Here is an 8,890-nt window from a genome sequence, read left to right as displayed (position 1 = left end):
TCTTCACTATAGCGATGGTAATTGCAGTTTCGAAAATTCTCTTATTGCTTGTGCAGAATAAAAAATCCTTTTCCACAAATGAAGTATAGATAGAAAGAAAGTCCGCTCTACAGGACTTTATATTCAAAATGGAAAAAAGTAGAAAGACAAATGCAAGTTTTTACTTTTCCTTCACTATAGCGATGGTAATTGCAGTTTCAAAAAATTCTCGTTATTGCTTGTGCAGAATAAAAAATCCTTTTCCACAAATGCAGCATAGATAGAAAGAAAGTCCGCTCTACAGGACTTTATATTCAAAATGCGAAAAAAGTTAGAAAAGACAAATGCAAGTTTTTAACTTTTTTCACTATAGCGATGGTAATTGCAGTTTCAAAAATTCTCTTTATTGCTTGTGCAGAATAAAAAATCCTTTTCCACAAATGAAGTATAGATAGAAAGAAAGCCCGCTCTACAGGACTTTATTCAAAATGGAAGAAAGTTAGAAAAGACAAATGCAGTTTTTAACTTTTTTTTTCACTATAGCGATGGTAATTGCAGTTTCGAAAATTCTCTTATTGCTTGTGCAGAATAAAAATCCTTTTCCACAAATGAAGTATAGATAGAAAGAAAGTCCGCTCTACAGGACTTTATATTCAAAATGGAAAAGAGTTAGAAAAGACAAATGCAAGTTTTTTAACTTTTTTCACTATTAGCGATGGTAATTGCAGTTTCGAAAATTCTCTTATTGCTGTTGCAAATAAAAATCCTTTTCCACAAATGAAGTATAGATAGAAAGAAAGCCCGCTCTACAGGACTTTATATTCAAAATGGAAGAAGTTAGAAAAAGACAAATGCAAGTTTTTAACTTTTTTTCACTATAGCGATGGTAATTGCAGTTTCGAAAATTCTCGTTATTGCTTGTGCAGAATAAAAAATCCTTTTCCACAAATGCAGCTATAGATAGAAAGAAAGTCGCTCTACAGGACTTTATATCAAAATGGAAAAGTTAGAACAGACAAATGCAAGTTTTTAACTTTTCCTTCACTATAGCGATGGTAATTGCAGTTTCGAAAATTCTCTTTATTGCTTGTGCAGAATAAAAAAAATCCTTTTACCACAAATGAAGCATAGATAGAAAGAAAGTCCGCTCTACAGGACTTTATATTCAAAATGGAAAAGTTAGAAAAGACAAATGCAAGTTTTTACTTTTTTTCACTATAGCGATGGTAATTGCAGTTTCGAAATTCTCTTTATTGCTTGTGCAGAATAAAAAATCCTTTTCCACAAATGCAGTGCATAGATAGAAAGAAAGTCCGCTCTACAGGACTTTATATTAAAATGGAAAAGTTAGAAAAAGACAATGCAAGTTTTTAACTTTTTCACTATAGCGATGGTAATTGCAGTTCGAAAATTCTCTTTATTGCTTGTGCAGAATAAAAATCCTTTTCCACAAATGAAGTATAGATAGAAGAAAGTCCGCTCTACAGGACTTTATATTCAAAATGGAAAAAGTTAGAAAAGAAAATGCAAGTTTTTAACTTTTTTCACTATAGCGATGGTAATTGCAGTTTTCGAAAATTCTCTCTTATTGCTTGTGCAGAATAAAAAATCTTTTCCACAAATGCAGCATAGATAGAAAGAAAGTCCGTTCTACAGGACTTTATATTCAAAATGGAAAAAGTTAGAAAAGACAAATGCAAGTTTTTAACTTTTTTTTCACTATAGCGATGGTAATTGCAGTTTCGAAAATTCTCGTTATTGCTTGTGCAGATAAAAAATCCTTTTCCACAAATGAAGTATAGATAGAAGAAAGTCCGCTCTACAGGACTTTATATTCAAAATGGAAAAAGTTAGAAAAGACAAATGCAAGTTTTTAACTTTTTTTTCACTATAGCGATGGTAATTGCAGTTTCGAAAATTCTCGTTATTGCTTGTGCAGAATAAAAAATCCTTTTCCACAAATGAAGTATAGATAGAAAGAAAGTCCGCTCTACAGGACTTTATATTCAAAATGGAAAAAGTTAGAAAAGACAAATGCAAGTTTTTAACTTTTTTTCACTATAGCGATGGTAATTGCAGTTTCGAAAATTCTCGTTATTGCTTGTGCAGAATAAAAAATCCTTCTCCACAAATGAAGTATAGATAGAAAGAAAGTCCGCTCTACAGGACTTTATATTCAAAATGGAAAAAAGTTAGAAAAGACAAATGCAAGTTTTTAACTTTTTTTTTCACTATAGCGATGGTAATTGCAGTTTCGAAAATTCTCATTATTGCTTGTGCAGAATAAAAAATCCTTTTCCACAAATGAAGTATAGATAGAAAGAAAGCCCGCTCTACAGGACTTTATATTCAAAATGGAAAAAGTTAGAAAAGACAAATGCAAGTTTTTTAACTTTTTTTCACTATAGCGATGGTAATTGCAGTTTCGAAAATTCTCGTTATTGCTTGTGCAGAATAAAAAATCCTTCTCCACAAATGAAGTATAGATAGAAAGAAAGTCCGCTCTACAGGACTTTATATTCAAAATGGAAAAAGTTAGAAAAGACAAATGCAAGTTTTTAACTTTTTTTCACTATAGCGATGGTAACTGCAGTTTCGAAAATTCTCTTTATTACTTGTGAAGAATAAAAAATCCTTTTCCACAAATGAAGTATAGATAGAAAGAAAGCCGCTCTACAGGACTTTATATTCAAAATGGAAAAAGTTAGAAAAGACAAATGCAAGTTTTTAACTTTTTTTCACTATAGCGATGGTAATTGCAGTTTCGAAAATTCTCGTTATTGCTTGTGCAGAATAAAAAATCCTTTCCACAAATGAAGTATAGATAGAAAGAAAGTCCGCTCTACAGGACTTTATATTCAAAATGGAAAAGAGTTAGAAAAGACAAATGCAAGTTTTTAACTTTTTTCCTATAGCATGTAATGAGTTTCGAATTTCTCTTATTCTTGTGAGAATAAAAAATCCTTTTCCACAAATGAAGTATAGATAGAAAGAAAGTCCGCTCTACAGGACTTTATATTCAAATGGAAAAAAGTTAGAAAAGACAAATGCAAGTTTTTAACTTTTTTTCACTATAGCGATGGTAATTGCAGTTTCGAAAATTCTCTTTATTGCTTGTGCAGAATAAAAAATCCTTTCCACAAATGAAGTATAGATAGAAAGAAAGTCCGCTCTACAGGACTTTATATTCAAAATGGAAAAAGTTAGAAAAGACAAATGCAAGTTTTTAACTTTTTTCACTATAGCGATGGTAATTGCAGTTTCGAAAATTCTCGTTATTGCTTGTGCAGAATAAAAAATCCTTTTCCACAAATGCAGCATAGATAGAAAGAAAGTCCGCTCTACAGGACTTTATATTCAAAATGGAAAAGAGTTAGAAAAGACAAATGCAAGTTTTTAACTTTTCTTTCTCTATAGCAATAGTAACTGAAGTTTCGAATCTTCTCTTTATTACTTGTGAAGAATAAAAAATCCTTTTCCACAAATGAAGTATAGATAGAAAGAAAGTCCGCTCTACAGGACTTTATATTCAAAATGGAAAAAAGTTAGAAAAGACAAATGCAAGTTTTTAACTTTTCCTTCACTATAGCGATGGTAATTGCAGTTTCGAAAATTCTCGTTATTGCTTGTGCAGAATAAAAAATCCTTTTCCACAAATGCAGCATAGATAGAAAGAAAGTCCGCTCTACAGGACTTTATATTCAAAATGGAAAAAAGTTAGAACAGACAAATGCAAGTTTTTACCTTTTCCTTCACTATAGCGATGGTAATTGCAGTTTCAAAAATTCTCGTTATTGCTTGTGCAGAATAAAAAATCCTTTTCCACAAATGCAGCATAGATAGAAAGAAAGTCCGCTCTACAGGACTTTATATTCAAAATGGAAAAAAGTTAGAAAAGACAAATGCAAGTTTTTAACTTTTTTTTCACTATAGCGATGGTAATTGCAGTTTCGAAAATTCTCTTTATTGCTTGTGCAGAATAAAAAATCCTTTTCCACAAATGAAGTATAGATAGAAAGAAAGCCCGCTCTACAGGACTTTATATTCAAAATGGAAGAAAGTTAGAAAAGACAAATGCAAGTTTTTAACTTTTTTTTCACTATAGCGATGGTAATTGCAGTTTCGAAAATTCTCTTCATTGCTTGTGCAGAATAAAAAATCCTTTTCCACAAATGAAGTATAGATAGAAAGAAAGCCCGTCTACAGGACTTTATATTCAAAATGGAAAAAGTTAGAAAAGACAAATGCAAGTTTTTAACTTTTTTTCACTATAGCGATGGTAATTGCAGTTTCGAAAATTCTCTTTATTGCTTGTGCAGAATAAAAAATCCTTTTCCACAAATGAAGTATAGATAGAAAGAAAGCCCGCTCTACAGGACTTTATATTCAAAATGGAAGAAAGTTAGAAAAGACAAATGCAAGTTTTTAACTTTTTTTCACTATAGCGATGGTAATTGCAGTTTCGAAAATTCTCTTATTGCTTGTGCAGAATAAAAAATCCTTTTCCACAAATGAAGTATAGATAGAAAGAAAGTCCGCTCTACAGGACTTTATATTCAAAATGGAAAAAGTTAGAAAAGACAAATGCAAGTTTTTAACTTTTTTCACTATAGCGATGGTAATTGCAGTTTCGAAAATTCTCTTTATTGCTTGTGCAGAATAAAAAATCCTTTTCCACAAATGAAGTATAGATAGAAAGAAAGTCCGCTCTACAGGACTTTATATTCAAAATGGAAAAAGTTAGAAAAGACAAATGCAAGTTTTTAACTTTTTTTCACTATAGCGATGGTAATTGCAGTTTCGAAAATTCTCTTATTGCTTGTGCAGAATAAAAAATCCTTTTCCACAAATGCAGTATAGATAGAAAGAAAGTCCGCTCTACAGGACTTTATATTCAAAATGGAAAAAGTTAGAAAAGACAAATGCAAGTTTTTAACTTTTTTTTCACTATAGCGATGGTAATTGCAGTTTCGAAAATTCTCTTTATTGCTTGTGCAGAATAAAAAATCCTTTTCTACAAATGAAGTATAGATAGAAAGAAAGTCCGCTCTACAGGACTTTATATTCAAAATGGAAAAAAGTTAGAACAGACAAATGCAAGTTTTTAACTTTTTTTCACTATAGCGATGGTAATTGCAGTTTTGAAAATTCTCTTTATTGCTTGTGCAGAATAAAAAATCTTTTCCACAAATGCAGCATAGATAGAAAGAAAGTCCGTTCTACAGGACTTTATATTCAAAATGGAAAAAAGTTAGAAAAGACAAATGCAAGTTTTTAACTTTTTTTCACTATAGCGATGGTAATTGCAGTTTCGAAAATTCTCGTTATTGCTTGTGCAGAATAAAAAATCCTTTTCCACAAATGAAGTATAGATAGAAAGAAAGCCCGCTCTACAGGACTTTATATTCAAAATGGAAAAAAGTTAGAAAAGACAAATGCAAGTTTTTAACTTTTTTTTCACTATAGCGATGGTAATTGCAGTTTCGAAAATTCTCTTTATTGCTTGTGCAGAATAAAAAATCCTTTTCCACAAATGAGTATAGATAGAAGAAAGCCCGCTCTACAGGACTTTATATTCAAAATGGAAAAAGTTAGAAAGACAAATGCAAGTTTTTAACTTTTTTTTCACTATAGCGATGGTAATTGCAGTTTCGAAAATTCTCGTTATTGCTTGTGCAGAATAAAAAATCCTTCTCCACAAATGAAGTATAGATAGAAAGAAAGTCCGCTCTACAGGACTTTATATTCAAAATGGAAAAAAGTTAGAACAGACAAATGCAAGTTTTTAACTTTTTTTCACTATAGCGATGGTAATTGCAGTTTCGAAAATTCTCTTTATTGCTTGTGCAGAATAAAAAATCCTTTTCCACAAATGAAGTATAGATAGAAAGAAAGCCCGTTCTACAGGACTTTATATTCAAAATGGAAAAGAGTTAGAAAAGACAAATGCAAGTTTTTAACTTTTTTTCACTATAGCGATGGTAATTGCAGTTTCGAAAATTCTCGTTATTGCTTGTGCAGAATAAAAAATCCTTCTCCACAAATGAAGTATAGATAGAAAGAAAGTCCGCTCTACAGGACTTTATATTCAAAATGGAAAAAAGTTAGAAAAGACAAATGCAAGTTTTTAACTTTTTTTTCACTATAGAGATGGTAACTGCAGTTTCGAAAATTCTCTTTATTACTTGTGAAGAATAAAAAATCCTTTTCCACAAATGAAGTATAGATAGAAAGAAAGTCCGCTCTACAGGACTTTATATTCAAAATGGAAGAAAGTTAGAAAAGACAAATGCAAGTTTTTAACTTTTTTTCACTATAGCGATGGTAATTGCAGTTTCGAAAATTCTCGTTATTGCTTGTGCAGAATAAAAAATCCTTCTCCACAAATGAAGTATAGATAGAAAGAAAGTCCGCTCTACAGGACTTTATATTCAAAATGGAAAAGAGTTAGAAAAGACAAATGCAAGTTTTTAACTTTTCTTTCTCTATAGCAATAGTAACTGAAGGTTTCGAATCTTCTCTTTATTACTTGTGAAGAATAAAAAATCCTTTTCCACAAATGAAGTATAGATAGAAAGAAAGTCCGCTCTACAGGACTTTATATTCAAAATGGAAGAAAGTTAGAAAAGACAAATGCAAGTTTTTAACTTTTTTTCACTATAGCGATGGTAATTGCAGTTTCGAAAATTCTCGTTATTGCTTGTGCAGAATAAAAAATCCTTTCCACAAATGAAGTATAGATAGAAAGAAAGTCCGCTCTACAGGACTTTATATTCAAAATGGAAAAAAGTTAGAAAAGACAAATGCAAGTTTTTAACTTTTCCTTCACTATAGCGATGGTAATTGCAGTTTCGAAAATTCTCGTTATTGCTTGTGCAGAATAAAAAATCCTTTTCCACAAATGCAGCATAGATAGAAAGAAAGTCCGCTCTACAGGACTTTATATTCAAAATGGAAAAAAGTTAGAAAAGACAAATGCAAGTTTTTACCTTTTCTTTCTCTATAGCAATGGTAATTGCAGTTTCGAAATTCTCTTTATTACTTGTGCAGAATAAAAAATCCTTTTCCACAAATGAAGTATAGATAGAAAGAAAGTCCGCTCTACAGGACTTTATATTCAAAATGGAAAAAAGTTAGAAAAGACAAATGCAAGTTTTTAACTTTTCCTTCACTATAGCGATGGTAATTGCAGTTTCGAAAATTCTCGTTATTGCTTGTGCAGAATAAAAAATCCTTTTCCACAAATGCAGCATAGATAGAAAGAAAGTCCGCTCTACAGGACTTTATATTCAAAATGGAAAAAAGTTAGAACAGACAAATGCAAGTTTTTAACTTTTCTTCACTATAGCGATGGTAATTGCAGTTTCAAAAATTCTCTTTATTGCTTGTGCAGAATAAAAAATCCTTTTCCACAAATGCAGCATAGATAGAAAGAAAGTCCGCTCTACAGGACTTTATATTCAAAATGGAAAAAAGTTAGAAAAGACAAATGCAAGTTTTTAACTTTTTTTTCACTATAGCGATGGTAATTGCAGTTTCGAAAATTCTCTTTATTGCTTGTGCAGAATAAAAAATCCTTTTCCACAAATGAAGTATAGATAGAAAGAAAGCCCGCTCTACAGGACTTTATATTCAAAATGGAAAAAGTTAGAAAAGACAAATGCAAGTTTTTAACTTTTTTTTCACTATAGCGATGGTAATTGCAGTTTCGAAAATTCTCTTCATTGCTTGTGCAGAATAAAAAATCCTTTTCCACAAATGAAGTATAGATAGAAAGAAAGCCCGTTCTACAGGACTTTATATTCAAAATGGAAAAGAGTTAGAAAAGACAAATGCAAGTTTTTAACTTTTTTTTCACTATACGATGGTAATTGCAGTTTCGAAAATTCTCTTTATTGCTTGTGCAGAATAAAATATCCTTTCCACAAATGAAGTATAGATAGAAAGAAAGCCGCTCTACAGGACTTTATATTCAAAATGGAAGAAAGTTAGAAAAGACAAATGCAAGTTTTAACTTTTTTTCACTATAGCGATGGTAATTGCAGTTTCGAAAATTCTCTTCATTGCTTGTGCAGAATAAAAAATCCTTTTCCACAAATGCAGCATAGATAGAAAGAAAGTCCGCTCTACAGGACTTTATATTCAAAATGGAAAAAAGTTAGAACAGACAAATGCAAGTTTTTACCTTTTCCTTCACTATAGCGATGGTAATTGCAGTTTCGAAAATTCTCTTTATTGCTTGTGCAGAATAAAAAATCCTTTACCACAAATGAAGTATAGATAGAAAGAAAGTCCGCTCTACAGGACTTTATATTCAAAATGGAAGAAAGTTAGAAAAGTCAAATGCAAGTTTTTAACTTTTTTTCACTATAGCGATGGTAATTGCAGTTTCGAAAATTCTCGTTATTGCTTGTGCAGAATAAAAAATCCTTTTCCACAAATGCAGCATAGATAGAAAGAAAGTCCGCTCTACAGGACTTTATATTAAAAATGGAAACAGTTAGAAAAGTCAAATGCAAGTTTTTAACTTTTTTTTCACTATAGCGATGGTAATTGCAGTTTCGAAAATTCTCTTTATTGCTTGTGCAGAATAAAAAATCCTTTTCTACAAATGAAGTATAGATAGAAAGAAAGTCCGCTCTACAGGACTTTATATTCAAAATGGAAAAAAGTTAGGAAAGACAAATGCAAGTTTTTAACTTTTTTTTCACTATAGCGATGGTAATTGCAGTTTTGAAAATTCTCTTTATTGCTTGTGCAGAATAAAAAATTCTTTTCCACAAATGCAGCATAGATAGAAAGAAAGTCCGTTCTACAGGACTTTATATTCAAAATGGAAAAAAGTTAGAAAAGACAAATGCAAGTTTTTAACTTTTTTTTCACTATAGCGATGGTAATTGCAGTTTCGAAA

General features: G+C 30.8%; 1 pseudogene; it reads left to right on the top strand.

Moving 5' to 3' along the window:
• The window catches only part of LOC113563272, a 9,237-nt pseudogene extending 5,828 nt beyond the window's left edge, over positions 1–3,409 (top strand).
• The last annotated feature ends 5,481 nt before the right edge of the window (positions 3,410–8,890 follow it).

The sequence above is a fragment of the Ooceraea biroi genome, chromosome 13 (assembly GCF_003672135.1).
Source record: "Ooceraea biroi isolate clonal line C1 chromosome 13, Obir_v5.4, whole genome shotgun sequence".
In the NCBI taxonomy this organism is placed as follows: Eukaryota; Metazoa; Arthropoda; class Insecta; order Hymenoptera; family Formicidae; genus Ooceraea; species Ooceraea biroi.
This window is presented reverse-complemented; position numbering and strand designations above follow the sequence as displayed.